Genomic DNA, 24,781 nt, shown 5'->3' with positions numbered 1-24,781 from the left:
TGCGAGATCTTTAGAAAAGAAAAAAAAAAACGCTGCACCACTGCTTTTGCCGCACTCGAATGATTGAAATTGCGATTCATAAAAAGAAAATGAAATGTCCGCTCTGTCCAACACTTTCGAGCACATCTGTGTACTCACCATCTCAGCGACGGCTTTCTGCAGTCCCAGCGTCAGTGCGAGGTGAACCGAAAGGCACAGTAAGTAGCTGTCGTCGCGAAAACTCAGTATTCTTAAAACGGAAATTTTCGTCTTGTTGAGAATGGCATCACTGGTTGCACCCGCATTCGCCCACGCATGTCACATGTGTGCGAAAACGTTTGCTCCTCTTTACGCAAAATCGCACGCAGCCGGTAGGATTCGAACCTACGCTCCCAGAGGGAATCTGATTTCGAGTCAGACGCCTTAACCACTCGGCCACGACTGCCGTTAGCGCGGTGTTCTCTCGACACATGCAACTGCTACCGTTTAAAAACACTGTGGTGTCAGAAAACGGCGTAGCTGCATTATTTTCCGTAGCGTTTCCACCGCTACCAGACGAATCGCTACCAAAGTATTAAAATTTCCGCCCGGACAGGGACTTGAACCCTGGACCCCTTAGGTTAAAAGCCTAATGCTCTACCGACTGAGCTATCCGGGCTCACACAAGGCTGCAAAACCTCCCACGATGCACAACTATACATTGACTCATGTCCTTTACTGTTTGTTCAATCGCTGCATGGGGCCGTTACTAATAAAACGTCGCCTAAATGCTGTCTACAAACTTATCGCGCTAAGCCCGTAACACACTATCGAAGACTGCTGACACACGATGCAACAACAAATTGTACCAGTTGTTACGTCTCATACGTTGGGAGCAGAGAATTTACGTGTTTTGTCGACACTCACTGGGCAATTGGAAAATTCACAAGCATTTCGAATGCAATGTTTCCCACGCTTTCGCTCATTTCACGGTTCCGTTGAAGACGTTCTTCACCACCTGACACAGAAAAGGGAATGCAGTCGGTAGGATATTTTTAATTCTTTTGCTTCTAAGGGAGTTAGTTGTCTAGTAAGTTCCTCTTATGGCATGCAATAGACAACCAGAACAGCTACAGGAGAGGGTCAGTTTTGTTGTCAGCGGTAGTTGCATTATCACAAACGCAGAGTAATTCCATTGGCGTCGCATGAAAACGAATACCTGCCGAAACCCGGGATCGAACCAGGGACCTTAGATCTTCAGTCTAACGCTCTCCCAACTGAGCTATTTCGGCTGACGTCGAAGGTTGCCATTTGCATGTGTTCGTTAATTTGTGCCTCGTTGCCAATTTCACAGTCACCTTCGTCTGATAAGACATAGGGACGCTGAAGGGCGAGCAGCCGATGCAGTGAAGTTCCACACACATTTCTTCAGCTTCCGTCATCGTAACAAGCAAAACATGTCGACTCGATTCGTGTGATATTGAATTCGCTGACTTGACGTGACGCCACGCTGACGCTAGAAAACACGTGCTATATCGATGCCAGGGGCAACTCGTGTGCAGAGAACGAGACACAAGAAGGAGTGAGCCTCTCCACCATATGAGAGGCAGTATCTAGCAGATACACACGGTAAAACATTCGACTTGCGTTAGCTCATAAATTGCTACACGTCCATCGTCTGCAAGCTAAAATGGACACATCTGCACTGCCCAGTGAGGCGACACTTGTACTAACACCTGGTGGACGGCTGTGAGACTAGGAGATGAGCTGCGGCTTCTGGGGGCGACTGTAACGCTGCGCCCTCGATCAAATAACACTGCACATTGCTGGTGACCCACGTGTTTAGTAGTGACGCAACTGCTAGGATGCAGCTCAACGTCCGCCTTTTGAGAGCGAGAAAATTTTCGCAGTCGGCAGGACTCGAACCTACGCTCCCAGAGGGAATCTGATTTCAAGTCAGACGCCTTAACCACTCGGCCACGACTGCCGGTGGCGGAAGCGACTCCCGACAAGTGAAGCCGCCATCTTTAGAAGCAATCTGATGCAGAAAACGGCGTGGCCTCACTCTTTGCTGTAGGGTTTCCATTAGCCGTTACGAAAGTGTACTAATTTCCCACTGACTTATGGCTCCAATGGCGACTTCACCGACTTCCCACTGACGCACCGCTGACGCTAGTTTTCTGTCGTCTTAAAACGATGGACATACCTCCAAGCTGAAGATAAGGTGGGTAGATCACGTAACTAATGAGGAGGTAGTGAATAGGATTGGGGAGAGAGAAGTTTGTGCACAACTTGACTAGAAGAAGGGATCGATTGGTAGGACATGTTCTGAGGCATCGAGGGATCACAAATTTAGCATTGGAGGGCAGCGTGGAGGGTAAAAATCGTAGAGGGAGACCAAGAGATCAATACACTAAGCAGATTCAGAAGGATGTAGGTTGCAGTAGGTACTGGGAGATGAAGAAGCTTGCACAGGATAGAGTAGCATGGAGAGCTGCATCAAACCAGTCTCAGGACTGAAGACCACAACAACACCTCCAAGCAGCTGCGAGATCTTTAGAAAGAAAAAAAAAAAACGCTGCACCACTGCTTTTGCCGCACTCGAATGATTGAAATTGCGATTCATAAAAGAAAATGAAATGTCCGCTCTGTCCAACACTTTCGAGCACATCTGTGTACTCACCATCTCAGCGACGGCTTTCTGCAGTCCCAGCGTCAGTGCGAGGTGAACCGAAAGGCACAGTAAGTAGCTGTCGTCGCGAAAACTCAGTATTCTTAAAACGGAAATTTTCGTCTTGTTGAGAATGGCATCACTGGTTGCACCCGCATTCGCCCACGCATGTCACATGTGTGCGAAAACGTTTGCTCCTCTTTACGCAAAATCGCCCGCAGCCGGTAGGATTCGAACCTACGCTCCCAGAGGGAATCTGATTTCGAGTCAGACGCCTTAACCACTCGGCCACGACTGCCGTTAGCGCGGGTGTTCTCTCGACACATGCAACTGCTACCGTTTAAAACACTGTGGTGTCAGAAAACGGCGTAGCTGCATTATTTTCCGTAGCGTTTCCACCGCTACCAGACGAATCGCTACCAAAGTATTAAAATTTCCGCCCGGACAGGGACTTGAACCCTGGACCCTTAGGTTAAAAGCCTAATGCTCTACCGACTGAGCTATCCGGGCTCACACAAGGCTGCAAAACCTCCCACGATGCACAACTATACATTGACTCATGTCCTTTACTGTTGTTCAATCGCTGCATGGGGCCGTTACTAATAAAACGTCGCCTAAATGCTGTCTACAAACTTATCGCGCTAAGCCCGTAACACACTATCGAAGACTGCTGACACACGATGCAACAACAAATTGTACCAGTTGTTACGTCTCATACGTTGGAGCAGAGAATTTACGTGTTTTGTCGACACTCACTGGGCAATTGGAAAATTCACAAGCATTTCGAATGCAATGTTTCCCACGCTTTCGCTCATTTCACGGTTCCGTTGAAGACGTTCTTCACCACCTGACACAGAAAAGGGAATGCAGTCGGTAGGATATTTTTAATTCTTTTGCTTCTAAGGGAGTTAGTTGTCTAGTAAGTTCCTCTTATGGCATGCAATAGACAACCAGAACAGCTACAGGAGAGGGTCAGTTTTGTTGTCAGCGGTAGTTGCATTATCACAAACGCAGAGTAATTCCATTGGCGTCGCATGAAAACGAATACCTGCCCGAAACCCGGGATCGAACCAGGGACCTTTAGATCTTCAGTCTAACGCTCTCCCAACTGAGCTATTTCGGCTGACGTCGAAGGTTGCCATTTGCATGTGTTCGTTAATTTGTGCCTCGTTGCCAATTTCACAGTCACCTTCGTCTGATAAGACATAGGACGCTGAAGGGCGAGCAGCCGATGCAGTGAAGTTCCACACACATTTCTTCAGCTTCCGTCATCGTAACAAGCAAACATGTCGACTCGATTCGTGTGATATTGAATTCGCTGACTTGACGTGACGCCACGCTGACGCTAGAAAACACGTGCTATATCGATGCCAGGGGCAACTCGTGTGCAGAGAACGAGACACAAGAAGGAGTGAGCCTCTCCACCATATGAGAGGCAGTATCTAGCAGATACACACGGTAAAACATTCGACTTGCGTTAGCTCATAAATTGCTACACGTCATCGTCTGCAAGCTAAAATGGACACATCTGCACTGCCCAGTGAGGCGACACTTGTACTAACACCTGGTGGACGGCTGTGAGACTAGGAGATGAGCTGCGGCTTCTGGGGGCGACTGTAAACGCTGCGCCCTCGATCAAATAACACTGCACATTGCTGGTGACCCACGTGTTTAGTAGTGACGCAACTGCTAGGATGCAGCTCAACGTCCCGCCTTTTGAGAGCGAGAAAATTTTCGCAGTCGGCAGGACTCGAACCTACGCTCCCAGAGGGAATCTGATTTCAAGTCAGACGCCTTAACCACTCGGCCACGACTGCCGGTGGCGGAAGCGACTCCCGACAAGTGAAGCCGCCATCTTTAGAAGCAATCTGATGGCAGAAAACGGCGTGGCCTCACTCTTTGCTGTAGGGTTTCCATTAGCCGTTACGAAAGTGTACTAATTTCCCACTGACTTATGGCTCCAATGGCGACTTCACCGACTTCCCACTGACGCACCGCTGACGCTAGTTTTCTGTCGTCTTAAAACGATGGACATACCTCCAAGCTGAAGATAAGGTGGGTAGATCACGTAACTAATGAGGAGGTAGTGAATAGGATTGGGGAGAAGAGAAGTTTGTGGCACAACTTGACTAGAAGAAGGGATCGATTGGTAGGACATGTTCTGAGGCATCGAGGGATCACAAATTTAGCATTGGAGGGCAGCGTGGAGGGTAAAAATCGTAGAGGGAGACCAAGAGATCAATACACTAAGCAGATTCAGAAGGATGTAGGTTGCAGTAGGTACTGGGAGATGAAGAAGCTTGCACAGGATAGAGTAGCATGGAGAGCTGCATCAAACCAGTCTCAGGACTGAAGACCACAACAACACCTCCAAGCAGCTGCGAGATCTTTAGAAAAGAAAAAAAAAACGCTGCACCACTGCTTTTGCCGCACTCGAATGATTGAAATTGCGATTCATAAAAAGAAAATGAAATGTCCGCTCTGTCCAACACTTTCGAGCACATCTGTGTACTCACCATCTCAGCGACGGCTTTCTGCAGTCCCAGCGTCAGTGCGAGGTGAACCGAAAGGCACAGTAAGTAGCTGTCGTCGCGAAAACTCAGTATTCTTAAAACGGAAATTTTCGTCTTGTTGAGAATGGCATCACTGGTTGCACCCGCATTCGCCCACGCATGTCACATGTGTGCGAAAACGTTTGCTCCTCTTTACGCAAAATCGCACGCAGCCGGTAGGATTCGAACCTACGCTCCCAGAGGGAATCTGATTTCGAGTCAGACGCCTTAACCACTCGGCCACGACTGCCGTTAGCGCGGTGTTCTCTCGACACATGCAACTGCTACCGTTTAAAACACTGTGGTGTCAGAAAACGGCGTAGCTGCATTATTTTCCGTAGCGTTTCCACCGCTACCAGACGAATCGCTACCAAAGTATTAAAATTTCCGCCCGGACAGGGACTTGAACCCTGGACCCTTAGGTTAAAAGCCTAATGCTCTACCGACTGAGCTATCCGGGCTCACACAAGGCTGCAAAACCTCCCACGATGCACAACTATACATTGACTCATGTCCTTTACTGTTGTTCAATCGCTGCATGGGGCCGTTACTAATAAAACGTCGCCTAAATGCTGTCTACAAACTTATCGCGCTAAGCCCGTAACACACTATCGAAGACTGCTGACACACGATGCAACAACAAATTGTACCAGTTGTTACGTCTCATACGTTGGAGCAGAGAATTTACGTGTTTTGTCGACACTCACTGGGCAATTGGAAAATTCACAAGCATTTCGAATGCAATGTTTCCCACGCTTTCGCTCATTTCACGGTTCCGTTGAAGACGTTCTTCACCACCTGACACAGAAAAGGGAATGCAGTCGGTAGGATATTTTTAATTCTTTTGCTTCTAAGGGAGTTAGTTGTCTAGTAAGTTCCTCTTATGGCATGCAATAGACAACCAGAAGAGCTACAGGAGAGGGTCAGTTTTGTTGTCAGCGGTAGTTGCATTATCACAAACGCAGAGTAATTCCATTGGCGTCGCATGAAAACGAATACCTGCCGAAACCCGGGATCGAACCAGGGACCTTTAGATCTTCAGTCTAACGCTCTCCCAACTGAGCTATTTCGGCTGACGTCGAAGGTTGCCATTTGCATGTGTTCGTTAATTTGTGCCTCGTTGCCAATTTCACAGTCACCTTCGTCTGATAAGACATAGGGACGCTGAAGGGCGAGCAGCCGATGCAGTGAAGTTCCACACACATTTCTTCAGCTTCCGTCATCGTAACAAGCAAACATGTCGACTCGATTCGTGTGATATTGAATTCGCTGACTTGACGTGACGCCACGCTGACGCTAGAAAACACGTGCTATATCGATGCCAGGGGCAACTCGTGTGCAGAGAACGAGACACAAGAAGGAGTGAGCCTCTCCACCATATGAGAGGCAGTATCTAGCAGATACACACGGTAAAACATTCGACTTGCGTTAGCTCATAAATTGCTACACGTCATCGTCTGCAAGCTAAAATGGACACATCTGCACTGCCCAGTGAGGCGACACTTGTACTAACACCTGGTGGACGGCTGTGAGACTAGGAGATGAGCTGCGGCTTCTGGGGGCGACTGTAACGCTGCGCCCTCGATCAAATAACACTGCACATTGCTGGTGACCCACGTGTTTAGTAGTGACGCAACTGCTAGGATGCAGCTCAACGTCCGCCTTTTGAGAGCGAGAAAATTTTCGCAGTCGGCAGGACTCGAACCTACGCTCCCAGAGGGAATCTGATTTCAAGTCAGACGCCTTAACCACTCGGCCACGACTGCCGGTGGCGGAAGCGACTCCCGACAAGTGAAGCCGCCATCTTTAGAAGCAATCTGATGGCAGAAAACGGCGTGGCCTCACTCTTTGCTGTAGGGTTTCCATTAGCCGTTACGAAAGTGTACTAATTTCCCACTGACTTATGGCTCCAATGGCGACTTCACCGACTTCCCACTGACGCACCGCTGACGCTAGTTTTCTGTCGTCTTAAAACGATGGACATACCTCCAAGCTGAAGATAAGGTGGGTAGATCACGTAACTAATGAGGAGGTAGTGAATAGGATTGGGGAGAAGAGAAGTTTGTGGCACAACTTGACTAGAAGAAGGGATCGATTGGTAGGACATGTTCTGAGGCATCGAGGGATCACAAATTTAGCATTGGAGGGCAGCGTGGAGGGTAAAAATCGTAGAGGGAGACCAAGAGATCAATACACTAAGCAGATTCAGAAGGATGTAGGTTGCAGTAGGTACTGGGAGATGAAGAAGCTTGCACAGGATAGAGTAGCATGGAGAGCTGCATCAAACCAGTCTCAGGACTGAAGACCACAACAACACCTCCAAGCAGCTGCGAGATCTTTAGAAAAGAAAAAAAAAACGCTGCACCACTGCTTTTGCCGCACTCGAATGATTGAAATTGCGATTCATAAAAAGAAAATGAAATGTCCGCTCTGTCCAACACTTTCGAGCACATCTGTGTACTCACCATCTCAGCGACGGCTTTCTGCAGTCCCAGCGTCAGTGCGAGGTGAACCGAAAGGCACAGTAAGTAGCTGTCGTCGCGAAAACTCAGTATTCTTAAAACGGAAATTTTCGTCTTGTTGAGAATGGCATCACTGGTTGCACCCGCATTCGCCCACGCATGTCACATGTGTGCGAAAACGTTTGCTCCTCTTTACGCAAAATCGCACGCAGCCGGTAGGATTCGAACCTACGCTCCCAGAGGGAATCTGATTTCGAGTCAGACGCCTTAACCACTCGGCCACGACTGCCGTTAGCGCGGTGTTCTCTCGACACATGCAACTGCTACCGTTTAAAACACTGTGGTGTCAGAAAACGGCGTAGCTGCATTATTTTCCGTAGCGTTTCCACCGCTACCAGACGAATCGCTACCAAAGTATTAAAATTTCCGCCCGGACAGGGACTTGAACCCTGGACCCTTAGGTTAAAAGCCTAATGCTCTACCGACTGAGCTATCCGGGCTCACACAAGGCTGCAAAACCTCCCACGATGCACAACTATACATTGACTCATGTCCTTTACTGTTGTTCAATCGCTGCATGGGGCCGTTACTAATAAAACGTCGCCTAAATGCTGTCTACAAACTTATCGCGCTAAGCCCGTAACACACTATCGAAGACTGCTGACACACGATGCAACAACAAATTGTACCAGTTGTTACGTCTCATACGTTGGAGCAGAGAATTTACGTGTTTTGTCGACACTCACTGGGCAATTGGAAAATTCACAAGCATTTCGAATGCAATGTTTCCCACGCTTTCGCTCATTTCACGGTTCCGTTGAAGACGTTCTTCACCACCTGACACAGAAAAGGGAATGCAGTCGGTAGGATATTTTTAATTCTTTTGCTTCTAAGGGAGTTAGTTGTCTAGTAAGTTCCTCTTATGGCATGCAATAGACAACCAGAACAGCTACAGGAGAGGGTCAGTTTTGTTGTCAGCGGTAGTTGCATTATCACAAACGCAGAGTAATTCCATTGGCGTCGCATGAAAACGAATACCTGCCGAAACCCGGGATCGAACCAGGGACCTTTAGATCTTCAGTCTAACGCTCTCCCAACTGAGCTATTTCGGCTGACGTCGAAGGTTGCCATTTGCATGTGTTCGTTAATTTGTGCCTCGTTGCCAATTTCACAGTCACCTTCGTCTGATAAGACATAGGGACGCTGAAGGGCGAGCAGCCGATGCAGTGAAGTTCCACACACATTTCTTCAGCTTCCGTCATCGTAACAAGCAAACATGTCGACTCGATTCGTGTGATATTGAATTCGCTGACTTGACGTGACGCCACGCTGACGCTAGAAAACACGTGCTATATCGATGCCAGGGGCAACTCGTGTGCAGAGAACGAGACACAAGAAGGAGTGAGCCTCTCCACCATATGAGAGGCAGTATCTAGCAGATACACACGGTAAAACATTCGACTTGCGTTAGCTCATAAATTGCTACACGTCATCGTCTGCAAGCTAAAATGGACACATCTGCACTGCCCAGTGAGGCGACACTTGTACTAACACCTGGTGGACGGCTGTGAGACTAGGAGATGAGCTGCGGCTTCTGGGGGCGACTGTAACGCTGCGCCCTCGATCAAATAACACTGCACATTGCTGGTGACCCACGTGTTTAGTAGTGACGCAACTGCTAGGATGCAGCTCAACGTCCGCCTTTTGAGAGCGAGAAAATTTTCGCAGTCGGCAGGACTCGAACCTACGCTCCCAGAGGGAATCTGATTTCAAGTCAGACGCCTTAACCACTCGGCCACGACTGCCGGTGGCGGAAGCGACTCCCGACAAGTGAAGCCGCCATCTTTAGAAGCAATCTGATGGCAGAAAACGGCGTGGCCTCACTCTTTGCTGTAGGGTTTCCATTAGCCGTTACGAAAGTGTACTAATTTCCCACTGACTTATGGCTCCAATGGCGACTTCACCGACTTCCCACTGACGCACCGCTGACGCTAGTTTTCTGTCGTCTTAAAACGATGGACATACCTCCAAGCTGAAGATAAGGTGGGTAGATCACGTAACTAATGAGGAGGTAGTGAATAGGATTGGGGAGAAGAGAAGTTTGTGGCACAACTTGACTAGAAGAAGGGATCGATTGGTAGGACATGTTCTGAGGCATCGAGGGATCACAAATTTAGCATTGGAGGGCAGCGTGGAGGGTAAAAATCGTAGAGGGAGACCAAGAGATCAATACACTAAGCAGATTCAGAAGGATGTAGGTTGCAGTAGGTACTGGGAGATGAAGAAGCTTGCACAGGATAGAGTAGCATGGAGAGCTGCATCAAACCAGTCTCAGGACTGAAGACCACAACAACACCTCCAAGCAGCTGCGAGATCTTTAGAAAAGAAAAAAAAAAACGCTGCACCACTGCTTTTGCCGCACTCGAATGATTGAAATTGCGATTCATAAAAAGAAAATGAAATGTCCGCTCTGTCCAACACTTTCGAGCACATCTGTGTACTCACCATCTCAGCGACGGCTTTCTGCAGTCCCAGCGTCAGTGCGAGGTGAACCGAAAGGCACAGTAAGTAGCTGTCGTCGCGAAAACTCAGTATTCTTAAAACGGAAATTTTCGTCTTGTTGAGAATGGCATCACTGGTTGCACCCGCATTCGCCCACGCATGTCACATGTGTGCGAAAACGTTTGCTCCTCTTTACGCAAAATCGCACGCAGCCGGTAGGATTCGAACCTACGCTCCCAGAGGGAATCTGATTTCGAGTCAGACGCCTTAACCACTCGGCCACGACTGCCGTTAGCGCGGTGTTCTCTCGACACATGCAACTGCTACCGTTTAAAACACTGTGGTGTCAGAAAACGGCGTAGCTGCATTATTTTCCGTAGCGTTTCCACCGCTACCAGACGAATCGCTACCAAAGTATTAAAATTTCCGCCCGGACAGGGACTTGAACCCTGGACCCTTAGGTTAAAAGCCTAATGCTCTACCGACTGAGCTATCCGGGCTCACACAAGGCTGCAAAACCTCCCACGATGCACAACTATACATTGACTCATGTCCTTTACTGTTGTTCAATCGCTGCATGGGGCCGTTACTAATAAAACGTCGCCTAAATGCTGTCTACAAACTTATCGCGCTAAGCCCGTAACACACTATCGAAGACTGCTGACACACGATGCAACAACAAATTGTACCAGTTGTTACGTCTCATACGTTGGAGCAGAGAATTTACGTGTTTTGTCGACACTCACTGGGCAATTGGAAAATTCACAAGCATTTCGAATGCAATGTTTCCCACGCTTTCGCTCATTTCACGGTTCCGTTGAAGATGTTCTTCACCACCTGACACAGAAAAGGGAATGCAGTCGGTAGGATATTTTTAATTCTTTTGCTTCTAAGGGAGTTAGTTGTCTAGTAAGTCCCTCTTATGGCATGCAATAGACAACCAGAAGAGCTACAGGAGAGGGTCAGGTTTGTTGTCAGCGGTAGTTGCATTATCACAAACGCAGAGTAATTCCATTGGCGTCGCATGAAAACGAATACCTGCCGAAACCCGGGATCGAACCAGGGACCTTTAGATCTTCAGTCTAACGCTCTCCCAACTGAGCTATTTCGGCTGACGTCGAAGGTTGCCATTTGCATGTGTTCGTTAATTTGTGCCTCGTTGCCAATTTCACAGTCACCTTCGTCTGATAAGACATAGGGACGCTGAAGGGCGAGCAGCCGATGCAGTGAAGTTCCACACACATTTCTTCAGCTTCCGTCATCGTAACAAGCAAACATGTCGACTCGATTCGTGTGATATTGAATTCGCTGACTTGACGTGACGCCACGCTGACGCTAGAAAACACGTGCTATATCGATGCCAGGGGCAACTCGTGTGCAGAGAACGAGACACAAGAAGGAGTGAGCCTCTCCACCATATGAGAGGCAGTATCTAGCAGATACACACGGTAAAACATTCGACTTGCGTTAGCTCATAAATTGCTACACGTCATCGTCTGCAAGCTAAAATGGACACATCTGCACTGCCCAGTGAGGCGACACTTGTACTAACACCTGGTGGACGGCTGTGAGACTAGGAGATGAGCTGCGGCTTCTGGGGGCGACTGTAACGCTGCGCCCTCGATCAAATAACACTGCACATTGCTGGTGACCCACGTGTTTAGTAGTGACGCAACTGCTAGGATGCAGCTCAACGTCCGCCTTTTGAGAGCGAGAAAATTTTCGCAGTCGGCAGGACTCGAACCTACGCTCCCAGAGGGAATTTGATTTCAAGTCAGACGCCTTAACCACTCGGCCACGACTGCCGGTGGCGGAAGCGACTCCCGACAAGTGAAGCCGCCATCTTTAGAAGCAATCTGATGGCAGAAAACGGCGTGGCCTCACTCTTTGCTGTAGGGTTTCCATTAGCCGTTACGAAAGTGTACTAATTTCCCACTGACTTATGGCTCCAATGGCGACTTCACCGACTTCCCACTGACGCACCGCTGACGCTAGTTTTCTGTCGTCTTAAAACGATGGACATACCTCCAAGCAGCTGCGAGATCTTAAGAAAAGAAAAAAAAAACGCTGCACCACTGCTTTTGCCGCACTCGAATGATTGAAATTGCGATTCATAAAAAGAAAATGAAATGTCCGCTCTGTCCAACACTTTCGAGCACATCTGTGTACTCACCATCTCAGCGACGGCTTTCTGCAGTCCCAGCGTCAGTGCGAGGTGAACCGAAAGGCACAGTAAGTAGCTGTCGTCGCGAAAACTCAGTATTCTTAAAACGGAAATTTTCGTCTTGTTGAGAATGGCATCACTGGTTGCACCCGCATTCGCCCACGCATGTCACATGTGTGCGAAAACGTTTGCTCCTCTTTACGCAAAATCGCACGCAGCCGGTAGGATTCGAACCTACGCTCCCAGAGGGAATCTGATTTCGAGTCAGACGCCTTAACCACTCGGCCACGACTGCCGTTAGCGCGGTGTTCTCTCGACACATGCAACTGCTACCGTTTAAAACACTGTGGTGTCAGAAAACGGCGTAGCTGCATTATTTTCCGTAGCGTTTCCACCGCTACCAGACGAATCGCTACCAAAGTATTAAAATTTCCGCCCGGACAGGGACTTGAACCCTGGACCCTTAGGTTAAAAAGCCTAATGCTCTACCGACTGAGCTATCCGGGCTCACACAAGGCTGCAAAACCTCCCACGATGCACAACTATACATTGACTCATGTCCTTTACTGTTGTTCAATCGCTGCATGGGGCCGTTACTAATAAAACGTCGCCTAAATGCTGTCTACAAACTTATCGCGCTAAGCCCGTAACACACTATCGAAGACTGCTGACACACGATGCAACAACAAATTGTACCAGTTGTTACGTCTCATACGTTGGAGCAGAGAATTTACGTGTTTTGTCGACACTCACTGGGCAATTGGAAAATTCACAAGCATTTCGAATGCAATGTTTCCCACGCTTTCGCTCATTTCACGGTTCCGTTGAAGACGTTCTTCACCACCTGACACAGAAAAGGGAATGCAGTCGGTAGGATATTTTTAATTCTTTTGCTTCTAAGGGAGTTAGTTGTCTAGTAAGTTCCTCTTATGGCATGCAATAGACAACCAGAACAGCTACAGGAGAGGGTCAGTTTTGTTGTCAGCGGTAGTTGCATTATCACAAACGCAGAGTAATTCCATTGGCGTCGCATGAAAACGAATACCTGCCGAAACCCGGGATCGAACCAGGGACCTTTAGATCTTCAGTCTAACGCTCTCCCAACTGAGCTATTTCGGCTGACGTCGAAGGTTGCCATTTGCATGTGTTCGTTAATTTGTGCCTCGTTGCCAATTTCACAGTCACCTTCGTCTGATAAGACATAGGGACGCTGAAGGGCGAGCAGCCGATGCAGTGAAGTTCCACACACATTTCTTCAGCTTCCGTCATCGTAACAAGCAAACATGTCGACTCGATTCGTGTGATATTGAATTCGCTGACTTGACGTGACGCCACGCTGACGCTAGAAAACACGTGCTATATCGATGCCAGGGGCAACTCGTGTGCAGAGAACGAGACACAAGAAGGAGTGAGCCTCTCCACCATATGAGAGGCAGTATCTAGCAGATACACACGGTAAAACATTCGACTTGCGTTAGCTCATAAATTGCTACACGTCATCGTCTGCAAGCTAAAATGGACACATCTGCACTGCCCAGTGAGGCGACACTTGTACTAACACCTGGTGGACGGCTGTGAGACTAGGAGATGAGCTGCGGCTTCTGGGGGCGACTGTAACGCTGCGCCCTCGATCAAATAACACTGCACATTGCTGGTGACCCACGTGTTTAGTAGTGACGCAACTGCTAGGATGCAGCTCAACGTCCGCCTTTTGAGAGCGAGAAAATTTTCGCAGTCGGCAGGACTCGAACCTACGCTCCCAGAGGGAATCTGATTTCAAGTCAGACGCCTTAACCACTCGGCCACGACTGCCGGTGGCGGAAGCGACTCCCGACAAGTGAAGCCGCCATCTTTAGAAGCAATCTGATGGCAGAAAACGGCGTGGCCTCACTCTTTGCTGTAGGGTTTCCATTAGCCGTTACGAAAGTGTACTAATTTCCCACTGACTTATGGCTCCAATGGCGACTTCACCGACTTCCCACTGACGCACCGCTGACGCTAGTTTTCTGTCGTCTTAAAACGATGGACATACCTCCAAGCAGCTGCGAGATCTTAAGAAAAGAAAAAAAAAAAAACGCTGCACCACTGCTTTTGCCGCACTCGAATGATTGAAATTGCGATTCATAAAAAGAAAATGAAATGTCCGCTCTGTCCAACACTTTCGAGCACATCTGTGTACTCACCATCTCAGCGACGGCTTTCTGCAGTCCCAGCGTCAGTGCGAGGTGAACCGAAAGGCACAGTAAGTAGCTGTCGTCGCGAAAACTCAGTATTCTTAAAACGGAAATTTTCGTCTTGTTGAGAATGGCATCACTGGTTGCACCCGCATTCGCCCACGCATGTCACATGTGTGCGAAAACGTTTGCTCCTCTTTACGCAAAATCGCACGCAGCCGGTAGGATTCGAACCTACGCTCCCAGAGGGAATCTGATTTCGAGTCAGACGCCTTAACCACTCGGCCACGACTGCCGTTAGCGCGGTGTTCTCTCGACACATGCAACTGCTACCGTTTAAAACACTGTGGTGTCAGAAAACGGCGTAGCTGCATTATTTTCCGTAGCGTTTCCACCGCTACCAGACGAATCGCTACCAAAGTATTAAAATTTCCGCCCGGACAGGGACTTGAACCCTGGACCCTTAGGTTAAAAGCCTAATGCTCTACCGACTGAGCTATCCGGGCTCACACAAGGCTGCAAAACCTCCCACGATGCACAACTATACATTGACTCATGTCCTTTACTGTTGTTCAATCGCTGCATGGGGCCGTTACTAATAAAACGTCGCCTAAATGCTGTCTACAAACTTATCGCGCTAAGCCCGTAACACACTATCGAAGACTGCTGACACACGATGCAACAACAAATTGTACCAGTTGTTACGTCTCATACGTTGGAGCAGAGAATTTACGTGTTTTGTCGACACTCACTGGGCAATTGGAAAATTCACAAGCATTTCGAATGCAATGTTTCCCACGCTTTCGCTCATTTCACGGTTCCGTTGAAGATGTTCTTCACCACCTGACACAGAAAAGGGAATGCAGTCGGTAGGATATTTTTAATTCTTTTGCTTCTAAGGGAGTTAGTTGTCTAGTAAGTCCCTCTTATGGCATGCAATAGACAACCAGAAGAGCTACAGGAGAGGGTCAGTTTTGTTGTCAGCGGTAGTTGCATTATCACAAACGCAGAGTAATTCCATTGGCGTCGCATGAAAACGAATACCTGCCGAAACCCGGGATCGAACCAGGGACCTTTAGATCTTCAGTCTAACGCTCTCCCAACTGAGCTATTTCGGCTGACGTCGAAGGTTGCCATTTGCATGTGTTCGTTAATTTGTGCCTCGTTGCCAATTTCACAGTCACCTTCGTCTGATAAGACATAGGGACGCTGAAGGGCGAGCAGCCGATGCAGTGAAGTTCCACACACATTTCTTCAGCTTCCGTCATCGTAACAAGCAAACATGTCGACTCGATTCGTGTGATATTGAATTCGCTGACTTGACGTGACGCCACGCTGACGCTAGAAAACACGTGCTATATCGATGCCAGGGGCAACTCGTGTGCAGAGAACGAGACACAAGAAGGAGTGAGCCTCTCCACCATATGAGAGGCAGTATCTAGCAGATACACACGGTAAAACATTCGACTTGCGTTAGCTCATAAATTGCTACACGTCATCGTCTGCAAGCTAAAATGGACACATCTGCACTGCCCAGTGAGGCGACACTTGTACTAACACCTGGTGGACGGCTGTGAGACTAGGAGATGAGCTGCGGCTTCTGGGGGCGACTGTAACGCTGCGCCCTCGATCAAATAACACTGCACATTGCTGGTGACCCACGTGTTTAGTAGTGACGCAACTGCTAGGATGCAGCTCAACGTCCGCCTTTTGAGAGCGAGAAAATTTTCGCAGTCGGCAGGACTCGAACCTACGCTCCCAGAGGGAATCTGATTTCAAGTCAGACGCCTTAACCACTCGGCCACGACTGCCGGTGGCGGAAGCGACTCCCGACAAGTGAAGCCGCCATCTTTAGAAGCAATCTGATGGCAGAAAACGGCGTGGCCTCACTCTTTGCTGTAGGGTTTCCATTAGCCGTTACGAAAGTGTACTAATTTCCCACTGACTTATGGCTCCAATGGCGACTTCACCGACTTCCCACTGACGCACCGCTGACGCTAGTTTTCTGTCGTCTTAAAACGATGGACATACCTCCAAGCAGCTGCGAGATCTTAAGAAAAGAAAAAAAAAAAACGCTGCACCACTGCTTTTGCCGCACTCGAATGATTGAAATTGCGATTCATAAAAAGAAAATGAAATGTCCGCTCTGTCCAACACTTTCGAGCACATCTGTGTACTCACCATCTCAGCGACGGCTTTCTGCAGTCCCAGCGTCAGTGCGAGGTGAACCGAAAGGCACAGTAAGTAGCTGTCGTCGCGAAAACTCAGTATTCTTAAAACGGAAATTTTCGTCTTGTTGAGAATGGCATCACTGGTTGCACCCGCATTCGCCCACGCATGTCACATGTGTGCGAAAACGTTTGCTCCTCTTTACGCAAAATCGCACGCAGCCGGTAGGATTCGAACCTACGCTCCCAGAGGGAATCTGATTTCGAGTCAGACGCCTTAACCACTCGGCCACGACTGCCGTTAGCGCGGTGTTCTCTCGACACATGCAACTGCTACCGTTTAAAACACTGTGGTGTCAGAAAACGGCGTAGCTGCATTATTTTCCGTAGCGTTTCCACCGCTACCAGACGAATCGCTACCAAAGTATTAAAATTTCCGCCCGGACAGGGACTTGAACCCTGGACCCTTAGGTTAAAAGCCTAATGCTCTACCGACTGAGCTATCCGGGCTCACACAAGGCTGCAAAACCTCCCACGATGCACAACTATACATTGACTCATGTCCTTTACTGTTGTTCAATCGCTGCATGGGGCCGTTACTAATAAAACGTCGCCTAAATGCTGTCTACAAACTTATCGCGCTAAGCCCGTAACACACTATCGAAGACTGCTGACACACGATGCAACAACAAATTGTACCAGTTGTTACGTCTCATACGTTGGAGCAGAGAATTTACGTGTTTTGTCGACACTCACTGGGCAATTGGAAAATTCACAAGCATTTCGAATGCAATGTTTCCCACGCTTTCGCTCATTTCACGGTTCCGTTGAAGATGTTCTTCACCACCTGACACAGAAAAGGGAATGCAGTCGGTAGGATATTTTTAATTCTTTTGCTTCTAAGGGAGTTAGTTGTCTAGTAAGTCCCTCTTATGGCATGCAATAGACAACCAGAAGAGCTACAGGAGAGGGTCAGTTTTGTTGTCAGCGGTAGTTGCATTATCACAAACGCAGAGTAATTCCATTGGCGTCGCATGAAAACGAATACCTGCCGAAACCCGGGATCGAACCAGGGACCTTTAGATCTTCAGTCTAACGCTCTCCCAACTGAGCTATTTCGGCTGACGTCGAAGGTTGCCATTTGCATGTGTTCGTTAATTTGTGCCTCGTTGCCAATTTCACAGTCACCTTCGTCTGATAAGACATAGGGACGCTGAAGGGCGAGCAGCCGATGCAGTGAAGTTCCACACACATTTCTTCAGCTTCCGTCATCGTAACAAGCAAACATGTCGACTCGATTCGTGTGATATTGAATTCGCTGACTTGACGTGACGCCACGCTGACGCTAGAAAACACGTGCTATATCGATGCCAGGGGCAACTCGTGTGCAGAGAACGAGACACAAGAAGGAGTGAGCCTCTCCACCATATGAGAGGCAGTATCTAGCAGATACACACGGTAAAACATTCGACTTGCGTTAGCTCATAAATTGCTACACGTCATCGTCTGCAAGCTAAAATGGACACATCTGCACTGCCCAGTGAGGCGACACTTGTACTAACACCTGGTGGACGGCTGTGAGACTAGGAGATGAGCTGCGGCTTCTGGGGGCGACTGTAACGCTGCGCCCTCGATCAAATAACACTGCACATTGCTGGTGACCCACGTGTTTAGTAGTGACGCAACTGCTAGGATGCAGCTCAACGTCCGCCTTTTGAGAGCGAGAAAATTTTCGCAGTCGGCAGGACTCGAACCTACGCTCCCAGAGGGAATCTGATTTCAAGTCAGACGCCTTAACCACTCGGCCACGACTGCCGGTGGCGGAAGCGACTCCCGACAAGTGAAGCCGCCATCTTTAGAAGCAATCTGATGGCAGAAAACGGCGTGGCCTCACTCTTTGCTGTAGGGTTTCCATTAGCCGTTACGAAAGTGTACTAATTTCCCACTGACTTATGGCTCCAATGGCGACTTCACCGACTTCCCACTGACGCACCGCTGACGCTAGTTTTCTGTCGTCTTAAAACGATGGACATACCTCCAAGCAGCTGCGAGATCTTAAGAAAAGAAAAAAAAAAAACGCTGCACCACTGCTTTTGCCGCACTCGAATGATTGAAATTGCGATTCATAAAAAGAAAATGAAATGTCCGCTCTGTCCAACACTTTCGAGCACATCTGTGTACTCACCATCTCAGCGACGGCTTTCTGCAGTCCCAGCGTCAGTGCGAGGTGAACCGAAAGGCACAGTAAGTAGCTGTCGTCGCGAAAACTCAGTATTCTTAAAACGGAAATTTTCGTCTTGTTGAGAATGGCATCACTGGTTGCACCCGCATTCGCCCACGCATGTCACATGTGTGCGAAAACGTTTGCTCCTCTTTACGCAAAATCGCACGCAGCCGGTAGGATTCGAACCTACGCTCCCAGAGGGAATCTGATTTCGAGTCAGACGCCTTAACCACTCGGCCACGACTGCCGTTAGCGCGGTGTTCTCTCGACACATGCAACTGCTACCGTTTAAAACACTGTGGTGTCAGAAAACGGCGTAGCTGCATTATTTTCCGTAGCGTTTCCACCGCTACCAGACGAATCGCTACCAAAGTATTAAAATTTCCGCCCGGACAGGGACTTGAACCCTGGACCCTTAGGTTAAAAGCCTAATGCTCTACCGACTGAGCTATCCGGGCTCACACAAGGCTGCAAAACCTCCCACGATGCACAACTATACATTGACTCATGTCCTTTACTGTTGTTCAATCGCTGCATGGGGCCGTTACTAATAAAACGTCGCCTAAATGCTGTCTACAAACTTATCGCGCTAAGCCCGTAACACACTATCGAAGACTGCTGACACACGATGCAACAACAAATTGTACCAGTTGTTACGTCTCATACGTTGGAGCAGAGAATTTACGTGTTTTGTCGACACTCACTGGGCAATTGGAAAATTCACAAGCATTTCGAATGCAATGTTTCCCACGCTTTCGCTCATTTCACGGTTCCGTTGAAGATGTTCTTCACCACCTGACACAGAAAAGGGAATGCAGTCGGTAGGATATTTTTAATTCTTTTGCTTCTAAGGGAGTTAGTTGTCTAGTAAGTCCCTCTTATGGCATGCAATAGACAACCAGAAGAGCTACAGGAGAGGGTCAGTTTTGTTGTCAGCGGTAGTTGCATTATCACAAACGCAGAGTAATTCCATTGGCGTCGCATGAAAACGAATACCTGCCGAAACCCGGGATCGAACCAGGGACCTTTAGATCTTCAGTCTAACGCTCTCCCAACTGAGCTATTTCGGCTGACGTCGAAGGTTGCCATTTGCATGTGTTCGTTAATTTGTGCCTCGTTGCCAATTTCACAGTCACCTTCGTCTGATAAGACATAGGGACGCTGAAGGGCGAGCAGCCGATGCAGTGAAGTTCCACACACATTTCTTCAGCTTCCGTCATCGTAACAAGCAAACATGTCGACTCGATTCGTGTGATATTGAATTCGCTGACTTGACGTGACGCCACGCTGACGCTAGAAAACACGTGCTATATCGATGCCAGGGGCAACTCGTGTGCAGAGAACGAGACACAAGAAGGAGTGAGCCTCTCCACCATATGAGAGGCAGTATCTAGCAGATACACACGGTAAAACATTCGACTTGCGTTAGCTCATAAATTGCTACACGTCATCGTCTGCAAGCTAAAATGGACACATCTGCACTGCCCAGTGAGGCGACACTTGTACTAACACCTGGTGGACGGCTGTGAGACTAGGAGATGAGCTGCGGCTTCTGGGGGCGACTGTAACGCTGCGCCCTCGATCAAATAACACTGCACATTGCTGGTGACCCACGTGTTTAGTAGTGACGCAACTGCTAGGATGCAGCTCAACGTCCGCCTTTTGAGAGCGAGAAAATTTTCGCAGTCGGCAGGACTCGAACCTACGCTCCCAGAGGGAATCTGATTTCAAGTCAGACGCCTTAACCACTCGGCCACGACTGCCGGTGGCGGAAGCGACTCCCGACAAGTGAAGCCGCCATCTTTAGAAGCAATCTGATGGCAGAAAACGGCGTGGCCTCACTCTTTGCTGTAGGGTTTCCATTAGCCGTTACGAAAGTGTACTAATTTCCCACTGACTTATGGCTCCAATGGCGACTTCACCGACTTCCCACTGACGCACCGCTGACGCTAGTTTTCTGTCGTCTTAAAACGATGGACATACCTCCAAGCAGCTGCGAGATCTTAAGAAAAGAAAAAAAAAAAACGCTGCACCACTGCTTTTGCCGCACTCGAATGATTGAAATTGCGATTCATAAAAAGAAAATGAAATGTCCGCTCTGTCCAACACTTTCGAGCACATCTGTGTACTCACCATCTCAGCGACGGCTTTCTGCAGTCCCAGCGTCAGTGCGAGGTGAACCGAAAGGCACAGTAAGTAGCTGTCGTCGCGAAAACTCAGTATTCTTAAAACGGAAATTTTCGTCTTGTTGAGAATGGCATCACTGGTTGCACCCGCATTCGCCCACGCATGTCACATGTGTGCGAAAACGTTTGCTCCTCTTTACGCAAAATCGCACGCAGCCGGTAGGATTCGAACCTACGCTCCCAGAGGGAATCTGATTTCGAGTCAGACGCCTTAACCACTCGGCCACGACTGCCGTTAGCGCGGTGTTCTCTCGACACATGCAACTGCTACCGTTTAAAACACTGTGGTGTCAGAAAACGGCGTAGCTGCATTATTTTCCGTAGCGTTTCCACCGCTACCAGACGAATCGCTACCAAAGTATTAAAATTTCCGCCCGGACAGGGACTTGAACCCTGGACCCTTAGGTTAAAAGCCTAATGCTCTACCGACTGAGCTATCCGGGCTCACACAAGGCTGCAAAACCTCCCACGATGCACAACTATACATTGACTCATGTCCTTTACTGTTGTTCAATCGCTGCATGGGGCCGTTACTAATAAAACGTCGCCTAAATGCTGTCTACAAACTTATCGCGCTAAGCCCGTAACACACTATCGAAGACTGCTGACACACGATGCAACAACAAATTGTACCAGTTGTTACGTCTCATACGTTGGAGCAGAGAATTTACGTGTTTTGTCGACACTCACTGGGCAATTGGAAAATTCACAAGCATTTCGAATGCAATGTTTCCCACGCTTTCGCTCATTTCACGGTTCCGTTGAAGATGTTCTTCACCACCTGACACAGAAAAGGGAATGCAGTCGGTAGGATATTTTTAATTCTTTTGCTTCTAAGGGAGTTAGTTGTCTAGTAAGTCCCTCTTATGGCATGCAATAGACAACCAGAAGAGCTACAGGAGAGGGTCAGTTTTGTTGTCAGCGGTAGTTGCATTATCACAAACGCAGAGTAATTCCATTGGCGTCGCATGAAAACGAATACCTGCCGAAACCCGGGATCGAACCAGGGACCTTTAGATCTTCAGTCTAACGCTCTCCCAACTGAGCTATTTCGGCTGACGTCGAAGGTTGCCATTTGCATGTGTTCGTTAATTTGTGCCTCGTTGCCAATTTCACAGTCACCTTCGTCTGATAAGACATAGGGACGCTGAAGGGCGAGCAGCCGATGCAGTGAAGTTCCACACACATTTCTTCAGCTTCCGTCATCGTAACAAGCAAACATGTCGACTCGATTCGTGTGATATTGAATTCGCTGACTTGACGTGACGCCACGCTGACGCTAGAAAACACGTGCTATATCGATGCCAGGGGCAACTCGTGTGCAGAGAACGAGACACAAGAAGGAGTGAGCCTCTCCACCATATGAGAGGCAGTATCTAGCAGATACACACGGTAAAACATTCGACTTGCGTTAGCTCATAAATTGCTACACGTCATCGTCTGCAAGCTAAAATGGACACATCTGCACTGCCCAGTGAGGCGACACTTGTACTAACACCTGGTGGACGGCTGTGAGACTAGGAGATGAGCTGCGGCTTCTGGGGGCGACTGTAACGCTGCGCCCTCGATCAAATAACACTGCACATTGCTGGTGACCCACGTGTTTAGTAGTGACGCAACTGCTAGGATGCAGCTCAACGTCCGCCTTTTGAGAGCGAGAAAATTTTCGCAGTCGGCAGGACTCGAACCTACGCTCCCAGAGGGAATCTGATTTCAAGTCAGACGCCTTAACCACTCGGCCACGACTGCCGGTGGCGGAAGCGACTCCCGACAAGTGAAGCCGCCATCTTTAGAAGCAATCTGATGGCAGAAAACGGCGTGGCCTCACTCTTTGCTGTAGGGTTTCCATTAGCCGTTACGAAAGTGTACTAATTTCCCACTGACTTATGGCTCCAATGGCGACTTCACCGACTTCCCACTGACGCACCGCTGACGCTAGTTTTCTGTCGTCTTAAAACGATGGACATACCTCCAAGCAGCTGCGAGATCTTAAGAAAAGAAAAAAAAAAAACGCTGCACCACTGCTTTTGCCGCACTCGAATGATTGAAATTGCGATTCATAAAAAGAAAATGAAATGTCCGCTCTGTCCAACACTTTCGAGCACATCTGTGTACTCACCATCTCAGCGACGGCTTTCTGCAGTCCCAGCGTCAGTGCGAGGTGAACCGAAAGGCACAGTAAGTAGCTGTCGTCGCGAAAACTCAGTATTCTTAAAACGGAAATTTTCGTCTTGTTGAGAATGGCATCACTGGTTGCACCCGCATTCGCCCACGCATGTCACATGTGTGCGAAAACGTTTGCTCCTCTTTACGCAAAATCGCACGCAGCCGGTAGGATTCGAACCTACGCTCCCAGAGGGAATCTGATTTCGAGTCAGACGCCTTAACCACTCGGCCACGACTGCCGTTAGCGCGGTGTTCTCTCGACACATGCAACTGCTACCGTTTAAAACACTGTGGTGTCAGAAAACGGCGTAGCTGCATTATTTTCCGTAGCGTTTCCACCGCTACCAGACGAATCGCTACCAAAGTATTAAAATTTCCGCCCGGACAGGGACTTGAACCCTGGACCCTTAGGTTAAAAGCCTAATGCTCTACCGACTGAGCTATCCGGGCTCACACAAGGCTGCAAAACCTCCCACGATGCACAACTATACATTGACTCATGTCCTTTACTGTTGTTCAATCGCTGCATGGGGCCGTTACTAATAAAACGTCGCCTAAATGCTGTCTACAAACTTATCGCGCTAAGCCCGTAACACACTATCGAAGACTGCTGACACACGATGCAACAACAAATTGTACCAGTTGTTACGTCTCATACGTTGGAGCAGAGAATTTACGTGTTTTGTCGACACTCACTGGGCAATTGGAAAATTCACAAGCATTTCGAATGCAATGTTTCCCACGCTTTCGCTCATTTCACGGTTCCGTTGAAGATGTTCTTCACCACCTGACACAGAAAAGGGAATGCAGTCGGTAGGATATTTTTAATTCTTTTGCTTCTAAGGGAGTTAGTTGTCTAGTAAGTCCCTCTTATGGCATGCAATAGACAACCAGAAGAGCTACAGGAGAGGGTCAGTTTTGTTGTCAGCGGTAGTTGCATTATCACAAACGCAGAGTAATTCCATTGGCGTCGCATGAAAACGAATACCTGCCGAAACCCGGGATCGAACCAGGGACCTTTAGATCTTCAGTCTAACGCTCTCCCAACTGAGCTATTTCGGCTGACGTCGAAGGTTGCCATTTGCATGTGTTCGTTAATTTGTGCCTCGTTGCCAATTTCACAGTCACCTTCGTCTGATAAGACATAGGGACGCTGAAGGGCGAGCAGCCGATGCAGTGAAGTTCCACACACATTTCTTCAGCTTCCGTCATCGTAACAAGCAAACATGTCGACTCGATTCGTGTGATATTGAATTCGCTGACTTGACGTGACGCCACGCTGACGCTAGAAAACACGTGCTATATCGATGCCAGGGGCAACTCGTGTGCAGAGAACGAGACACAAGAAGGAGTGAGCCTCTCCACCATATGAGAGGCAGTATCTAGCAGATACACACGGTAAAACATTCGACTTGCGTTAGCTCATAAATTGCTACACGTCATCGTCTGCAAGCTAAAATGGACACATCTGCACTGCCCAGTGAGGCGACACTTGTACTAACACCTGGTGGACGGCTGTGAGACTAGGAGATGAGCTGCGGCTTCTGGGGGCGA

The 24,781-nt window shown here is 48.6% G+C and overlaps 42 non-coding genes across 42 annotated transcripts; all 42 read right to left on the bottom strand.

Annotated features, from left to right (window-relative positions):
• Nucleotides 1–342: 342 nt before the first annotated feature.
• Nucleotides 343–424, bottom strand: Trnas-cga (transfer RNA serine (anticodon CGA)). The gene has a single exon. It is a non-coding gene; the product is annotated as a tRNA-Ser (tRNA).
• A 139-nt stretch (nucleotides 425–563) lies between these two features.
• Nucleotides 564–637, bottom strand: Trnak-uuu (transfer RNA lysine (anticodon UUU)). Its single transcript has one exon. It is a non-coding gene; the product is annotated as a tRNA-Lys (tRNA).
• A 541-nt stretch (nucleotides 638–1,178) lies between these two features.
• On the bottom strand, nucleotides 1,179–1,250 carry Trnaf-gaa (transfer RNA phenylalanine (anticodon GAA)). Its single transcript has one exon. It is a non-coding gene; the product is annotated as a tRNA-Phe (tRNA).
• Nucleotides 1,251–1,863: 613 nt separating this feature from the next.
• On the bottom strand, nucleotides 1,864–1,945 carry Trnas-uga (transfer RNA serine (anticodon UGA)). The gene has a single exon. It is a non-coding gene; the product is annotated as a tRNA-Ser (tRNA).
• A 900-nt stretch (nucleotides 1,946–2,845) lies between these two features.
• Nucleotides 2,846–2,927, bottom strand: Trnas-cga (transfer RNA serine (anticodon CGA)). Its single transcript has one exon. It is a non-coding gene; the product is annotated as a tRNA-Ser (tRNA).
• Nucleotides 2,928–3,066: 139 nt separating this feature from the next.
• Nucleotides 3,067–3,139, bottom strand: Trnak-uuu (transfer RNA lysine (anticodon UUU)). Its single transcript has one exon. It is a non-coding gene; the product is annotated as a tRNA-Lys (tRNA).
• Nucleotides 3,140–3,678: 539 nt separating this feature from the next.
• Trnaf-gaa (transfer RNA phenylalanine (anticodon GAA)) lies at nucleotides 3,679–3,752 on the bottom strand. Its single transcript has one exon. It is a non-coding gene; the product is annotated as a tRNA-Phe (tRNA).
• A 612-nt stretch (nucleotides 3,753–4,364) lies between these two features.
• Nucleotides 4,365–4,446, bottom strand: Trnas-uga (transfer RNA serine (anticodon UGA)). The gene has a single exon. It is a non-coding gene; the product is annotated as a tRNA-Ser (tRNA).
• A 903-nt stretch (nucleotides 4,447–5,349) lies between these two features.
• Nucleotides 5,350–5,431, bottom strand: Trnas-cga (transfer RNA serine (anticodon CGA)). Its single transcript has one exon. It is a non-coding gene; the product is annotated as a tRNA-Ser (tRNA).
• Nucleotides 5,432–5,569: 138 nt separating this feature from the next.
• Trnak-uuu (transfer RNA lysine (anticodon UUU)) lies at nucleotides 5,570–5,642 on the bottom strand. The gene has a single exon. It is a non-coding gene; the product is annotated as a tRNA-Lys (tRNA).
• Nucleotides 5,643–6,181: 539 nt separating this feature from the next.
• Nucleotides 6,182–6,254, bottom strand: Trnaf-gaa (transfer RNA phenylalanine (anticodon GAA)). Its single transcript has one exon. It is a non-coding gene; the product is annotated as a tRNA-Phe (tRNA).
• Nucleotides 6,255–6,865: 611 nt separating this feature from the next.
• Nucleotides 6,866–6,947, bottom strand: Trnas-uga (transfer RNA serine (anticodon UGA)). The gene has a single exon. It is a non-coding gene; the product is annotated as a tRNA-Ser (tRNA).
• A 903-nt stretch (nucleotides 6,948–7,850) lies between these two features.
• On the bottom strand, nucleotides 7,851–7,932 carry Trnas-cga (transfer RNA serine (anticodon CGA)). The gene has a single exon. It is a non-coding gene; the product is annotated as a tRNA-Ser (tRNA).
• A 138-nt stretch (nucleotides 7,933–8,070) lies between these two features.
• Nucleotides 8,071–8,143, bottom strand: Trnak-uuu (transfer RNA lysine (anticodon UUU)). Its single transcript has one exon. It is a non-coding gene; the product is annotated as a tRNA-Lys (tRNA).
• Nucleotides 8,144–8,682: 539 nt separating this feature from the next.
• Nucleotides 8,683–8,755, bottom strand: Trnaf-gaa (transfer RNA phenylalanine (anticodon GAA)). The gene has a single exon. It is a non-coding gene; the product is annotated as a tRNA-Phe (tRNA).
• Nucleotides 8,756–9,366: 611 nt separating this feature from the next.
• On the bottom strand, nucleotides 9,367–9,448 carry Trnas-uga (transfer RNA serine (anticodon UGA)). The gene has a single exon. It is a non-coding gene; the product is annotated as a tRNA-Ser (tRNA).
• A 904-nt stretch (nucleotides 9,449–10,352) lies between these two features.
• Nucleotides 10,353–10,434, bottom strand: Trnas-cga (transfer RNA serine (anticodon CGA)). The gene has a single exon. It is a non-coding gene; the product is annotated as a tRNA-Ser (tRNA).
• A 138-nt stretch (nucleotides 10,435–10,572) lies between these two features.
• Nucleotides 10,573–10,645, bottom strand: Trnak-uuu (transfer RNA lysine (anticodon UUU)). Its single transcript has one exon. It is a non-coding gene; the product is annotated as a tRNA-Lys (tRNA).
• Nucleotides 10,646–11,184: 539 nt separating this feature from the next.
• Nucleotides 11,185–11,257, bottom strand: Trnaf-gaa (transfer RNA phenylalanine (anticodon GAA)). Its single transcript has one exon. It is a non-coding gene; the product is annotated as a tRNA-Phe (tRNA).
• A 611-nt stretch (nucleotides 11,258–11,868) lies between these two features.
• Nucleotides 11,869–11,950, bottom strand: Trnas-uga (transfer RNA serine (anticodon UGA)). The gene has a single exon. It is a non-coding gene; the product is annotated as a tRNA-Ser (tRNA).
• A 572-nt stretch (nucleotides 11,951–12,522) lies between these two features.
• Trnas-cga (transfer RNA serine (anticodon CGA)) lies at nucleotides 12,523–12,604 on the bottom strand. Its single transcript has one exon. It is a non-coding gene; the product is annotated as a tRNA-Ser (tRNA).
• A 751-nt stretch (nucleotides 12,605–13,355) lies between these two features.
• Nucleotides 13,356–13,428, bottom strand: Trnaf-gaa (transfer RNA phenylalanine (anticodon GAA)). Its single transcript has one exon. It is a non-coding gene; the product is annotated as a tRNA-Phe (tRNA).
• A 611-nt stretch (nucleotides 13,429–14,039) lies between these two features.
• Trnas-uga (transfer RNA serine (anticodon UGA)) lies at nucleotides 14,040–14,121 on the bottom strand. Its single transcript has one exon. It is a non-coding gene; the product is annotated as a tRNA-Ser (tRNA).
• A 575-nt stretch (nucleotides 14,122–14,696) lies between these two features.
• On the bottom strand, nucleotides 14,697–14,778 carry Trnas-cga (transfer RNA serine (anticodon CGA)). Its single transcript has one exon. It is a non-coding gene; the product is annotated as a tRNA-Ser (tRNA).
• A 138-nt stretch (nucleotides 14,779–14,916) lies between these two features.
• On the bottom strand, nucleotides 14,917–14,989 carry Trnak-uuu (transfer RNA lysine (anticodon UUU)). The gene has a single exon. It is a non-coding gene; the product is annotated as a tRNA-Lys (tRNA).
• Nucleotides 14,990–15,528: 539 nt separating this feature from the next.
• Trnaf-gaa (transfer RNA phenylalanine (anticodon GAA)) lies at nucleotides 15,529–15,601 on the bottom strand. Its single transcript has one exon. It is a non-coding gene; the product is annotated as a tRNA-Phe (tRNA).
• A 611-nt stretch (nucleotides 15,602–16,212) lies between these two features.
• On the bottom strand, nucleotides 16,213–16,294 carry Trnas-uga (transfer RNA serine (anticodon UGA)). The gene has a single exon. It is a non-coding gene; the product is annotated as a tRNA-Ser (tRNA).
• A 574-nt stretch (nucleotides 16,295–16,868) lies between these two features.
• On the bottom strand, nucleotides 16,869–16,950 carry Trnas-cga (transfer RNA serine (anticodon CGA)). The gene has a single exon. It is a non-coding gene; the product is annotated as a tRNA-Ser (tRNA).
• Nucleotides 16,951–17,088: 138 nt separating this feature from the next.
• Trnak-uuu (transfer RNA lysine (anticodon UUU)) lies at nucleotides 17,089–17,161 on the bottom strand. Its single transcript has one exon. It is a non-coding gene; the product is annotated as a tRNA-Lys (tRNA).
• A 539-nt stretch (nucleotides 17,162–17,700) lies between these two features.
• On the bottom strand, nucleotides 17,701–17,773 carry Trnaf-gaa (transfer RNA phenylalanine (anticodon GAA)). Its single transcript has one exon. It is a non-coding gene; the product is annotated as a tRNA-Phe (tRNA).
• A 611-nt stretch (nucleotides 17,774–18,384) lies between these two features.
• Nucleotides 18,385–18,466, bottom strand: Trnas-uga (transfer RNA serine (anticodon UGA)). Its single transcript has one exon. It is a non-coding gene; the product is annotated as a tRNA-Ser (tRNA).
• Nucleotides 18,467–19,040: 574 nt separating this feature from the next.
• On the bottom strand, nucleotides 19,041–19,122 carry Trnas-cga (transfer RNA serine (anticodon CGA)). Its single transcript has one exon. It is a non-coding gene; the product is annotated as a tRNA-Ser (tRNA).
• Nucleotides 19,123–19,260: 138 nt separating this feature from the next.
• Nucleotides 19,261–19,333, bottom strand: Trnak-uuu (transfer RNA lysine (anticodon UUU)). Its single transcript has one exon. It is a non-coding gene; the product is annotated as a tRNA-Lys (tRNA).
• A 539-nt stretch (nucleotides 19,334–19,872) lies between these two features.
• Nucleotides 19,873–19,945, bottom strand: Trnaf-gaa (transfer RNA phenylalanine (anticodon GAA)). The gene has a single exon. It is a non-coding gene; the product is annotated as a tRNA-Phe (tRNA).
• A 611-nt stretch (nucleotides 19,946–20,556) lies between these two features.
• Nucleotides 20,557–20,638, bottom strand: Trnas-uga (transfer RNA serine (anticodon UGA)). The gene has a single exon. It is a non-coding gene; the product is annotated as a tRNA-Ser (tRNA).
• A 574-nt stretch (nucleotides 20,639–21,212) lies between these two features.
• Nucleotides 21,213–21,294, bottom strand: Trnas-cga (transfer RNA serine (anticodon CGA)). The gene has a single exon. It is a non-coding gene; the product is annotated as a tRNA-Ser (tRNA).
• Nucleotides 21,295–21,432: 138 nt separating this feature from the next.
• Trnak-uuu (transfer RNA lysine (anticodon UUU)) lies at nucleotides 21,433–21,505 on the bottom strand. Its single transcript has one exon. It is a non-coding gene; the product is annotated as a tRNA-Lys (tRNA).
• A 539-nt stretch (nucleotides 21,506–22,044) lies between these two features.
• Nucleotides 22,045–22,117, bottom strand: Trnaf-gaa (transfer RNA phenylalanine (anticodon GAA)). The gene has a single exon. It is a non-coding gene; the product is annotated as a tRNA-Phe (tRNA).
• A 611-nt stretch (nucleotides 22,118–22,728) lies between these two features.
• Nucleotides 22,729–22,810, bottom strand: Trnas-uga (transfer RNA serine (anticodon UGA)). The gene has a single exon. It is a non-coding gene; the product is annotated as a tRNA-Ser (tRNA).
• Nucleotides 22,811–23,384: 574 nt separating this feature from the next.
• Nucleotides 23,385–23,466, bottom strand: Trnas-cga (transfer RNA serine (anticodon CGA)). The gene has a single exon. It is a non-coding gene; the product is annotated as a tRNA-Ser (tRNA).
• Nucleotides 23,467–23,604: 138 nt separating this feature from the next.
• Trnak-uuu (transfer RNA lysine (anticodon UUU)) lies at nucleotides 23,605–23,677 on the bottom strand. The gene has a single exon. It is a non-coding gene; the product is annotated as a tRNA-Lys (tRNA).
• Nucleotides 23,678–24,216: 539 nt separating this feature from the next.
• Trnaf-gaa (transfer RNA phenylalanine (anticodon GAA)) lies at nucleotides 24,217–24,289 on the bottom strand. The gene has a single exon. It is a non-coding gene; the product is annotated as a tRNA-Phe (tRNA).
• Between the last annotated feature and the right edge of the window lie 492 nt (nucleotides 24,290–24,781).

The sequence above is a fragment of the Schistocerca cancellata genome, unplaced genomic scaffold, assembly GCF_023864275.1.
Source record: "Schistocerca cancellata isolate TAMUIC-IGC-003103 unplaced genomic scaffold, iqSchCanc2.1 HiC_scaffold_615, whole genome shotgun sequence".
In the NCBI taxonomy this organism is placed as follows: domain Eukaryota; kingdom Metazoa; phylum Arthropoda; class Insecta; order Orthoptera; family Acrididae; genus Schistocerca; species Schistocerca cancellata.
This window is presented reverse-complemented; position numbering and strand designations above follow the sequence as displayed.